The sequence below is a fragment of the Octodon degus genome, unplaced genomic scaffold (assembly GCF_000260255.1).
Source record: "Octodon degus isolate 3935 unplaced genomic scaffold, OctDeg1.0 scaffold00051, whole genome shotgun sequence".
Taxonomy (NCBI): domain Eukaryota; kingdom Metazoa; phylum Chordata; class Mammalia; order Rodentia; family Octodontidae; genus Octodon; species Octodon degus.
The window spans coordinates 7373486-7376582 of record NW_004524627.1 but is presented as its reverse complement, the minus strand read 5'-3'; positions in this window follow the sequence as shown (position 1 = coordinate 7376582).

Sequence of the window (3097 nt, the reverse complement as noted above, 5' to 3'; positions counted from 1 at the left end):
AGAAGAAGAAGAAGAAGAAGAAGAAGAAGAAGAAGAAGAAGAAGAAGAAGAAGAAGAAGAAGAAGAAGAAGAAGAAGAAGAAGAGATGAAATACAAGAAAGGAAAGGAAAAGAAAATAAAGGAAAAGGAGAAAAGAGAAAAAAAGAAAACAGTAATAACAAAAAATTGGACTATGTTCTGTTGGTTGAAAAATAAAATTGTAGATATGTAAACTAGGTATGTAGAGCAGGAATGCAGTGCTTGCACTCTGATTTTATAAAAGGGCATCTTTGGTTTTGGCTTCAGGAAATACACACTAAAATGATGCTACATTATCTTTGAAACTTATTTTCAAATAGTTCAGACAATTTTTATATACATGCAAAGACAGCAAGAACATGAAAATGAACGTGGCATAAGTACAAGATTTGGGGCTAGGGAGATGACTTAGTGGAATAAGTGCTTCCCTGGCAAGTGCAAGGGCCTGAGTTCAAGCCCCAGATCTGAAAAAAAAAGTACAAGATTATTTCACAATAAACAGTTCAGTTAGATTCTTCAAAATATGCATTCCTAGCAAAGTATCCTACATTGGGGAACAGTACACTAGAGTATGTAGGCTATAAAATTCCTTCCCAAGCAGATTAGCAGAAGCATAATTGCTGGCTGTTCCCTTCCCCTGAGTGACAGAGGCTGGGAGACAATGGCCAGCCTTCAGTGATGCCCTCTCTGTAACACCAAAGAACAAACATGTCATGTTGGCCCTTGCCAGCTGAAGACAGAGCAACAAATGCCATGTAAATAGTACTTAATTTGGCTCAGTCATAACAAAAGAGATATCTAAGAGGTTTTAACCCAGGCAAGCCTGCTTGAGAAAATCAAGCCCATTCAAATCCAGGGGCTTATTATAGCTCAGAACTCAACTCTGAGTTAAATACTTTCCAAACAAAAACCCCTGGACCTGAGACAAGATGAAGTATCAAGCAGTTGAAATTTCTTCCTTAATGGAATTGCAAGACACCAGGATAGCTGAGGTTCATGTCAGTGGTCTTTGGGTAACAGAAAGTCACAATAAAGAACAGGTCATGGGCGAATGGGGGCTGCTTTTATGGAAAGGCCAACAAGATGGTTAATTTTTCCTACATGCAGTGACAAAAATTTTACATAAACAGGAAGTGGAGTTTTTCAAGCCTTCTAATTACTGGAAATGTAGACTTGATTGTAAAAAGATGTTTAATGATTATTTTTCCCTTGGTGAGAAAGGAAATTTATTTTATGTTTTTTTCCTGTGACTTTTTACTGGCCATTACGGGATGTTAATATGAGGCTCTATGTTTATGGAAATATTCATTTTTAAGTCCTTAATAATATTCATTTTCTCTGCTTTGACTATTTCAAAACAACTGAGGTTCACTACCTAAAGAAAGCTGAGAGCTCTGTGGGAAAGCATGAGAGCTGACACAGTAAAACTGTTCCAGCACAATTATTCAGTCTGTCGGTTGGCTTTTCCCTTTTTTTTTTTTTTTTGGTACTGGGGATTGAGCTCAGGCCCTTGCTCTTGTCAGGCAGGTGCTTATATTGGTGGGGTGGAGCTATCTCTTGGGCCCACTTGGCCCTTTCCTTGTGTTTCTTCCATTTATGTGTGCAAGTGCAATGCCAGTGCATTTACTACCTGAACATTCAGAGAGCAAATGTGTGTCAAGTCACTCACTGCTGCTGCAAATGCCCAAAAGAAATAGGATGGAGCATGAGACAAGCTGTGTGGGTGAGCCTACTCACCTAAGCATCGTGAGATGCACAAGGGAAGCGATGTCATCCCATTTGTTTGTTGCTTGTAAATCCTAAGTTATGAAAAGGGTCATACTTAAGGTGAGTTTCTTTCCTAAGATGACTAAATTTATGGGACACATATTATAAGACAGCAGTGTGTTGGGGAAAAGCACAGAAGACAGGATATTCAACTGCACCTGGACAAAGGGGTAAAAAGAGAAGAGCGTGAAAGGAAGTGCCAGCCAGTGTGGTGCATCCAGGGAGCAGTGGTCAGATGGCTGCTAGAAGCCAGTGTCCCTGTGTCCTCCAGACCTATAAACTACACTGTCAAGAGTTCAGCACAAAATATTCCCTTCTCTTTGCTTCCTTCCTCCACCTTCTGTCTTGCTTAGGATAGACTATATGGAATGATATTACACAACATGATACAAGAGACTTCATATTGTTAATCTGGAGATGTGGCATCATAATTTACAGAACTTAGGGACACAATGCTTCAGATCACTAGCATATTGTATATTCTCTGTATCAGTTCCTTTATGATTTTATAATTTAAGGACTAAATTTTTAAAAGAGGCTCCGGGAGTTAGAAGAGAATGATTTTTATGCAAGATAACAGTCAGTAGATATAAGTTGATTTTATTTAGTCACACAAAAGAAAAAAGTTCCTCTCTTCTGCATCTTCCATCTCACCTTCTTCAAATAGATAACAATTGAAACATTTCTGAGAGCTTATCCATAGCAGAGAATAAGCCTGTGAAAAAATCAGAAGAAATATAAAATACATGGTTGTTTAAAAGTTTACTTACCAGATGATATCTTTAGTATTTTAGGGAAAGCCAGGTCTATCTTGGTTTCATAAAAGAATACGATGATGTCACAGAAAAGTGGAACAATTTGCAAAAGGTTGTGAGATCCAGTCCTAGCCCAGGCGCAGAGAGTGTCTTGGAGAGCTTTCTCTCCCCCCTGTTCCACCTTATGCCCTCCACACTCAGCTCAGGTATGGCATACAGGCCTGGGGTGAAACCCTGCAGCTGCAATCCCTGCAGAGAGTGTAGTGGACAGAACCACCCAGCTAGTACAGGAGCAGAACATCTTGCCAGAGGGACACAATAGGTTCACCAACAAGGGCAAAAGCAGGAAGGAGCTGAGCACAGCAGCCTGACCCAGCACAGGCACAACTGGATAAATCCAAACTTTTTTTTTTTCACAGTAATTGCTTTACTGAAAATGGATTTTTTTTTTACATTTTTTTAATTTTTCAACAAATAATACACTGCATATATTCTTCTTAGTGGTTAATTGCTGTACAAGATACGGACTTGTGATCCTATTTACAAACACCATTAGA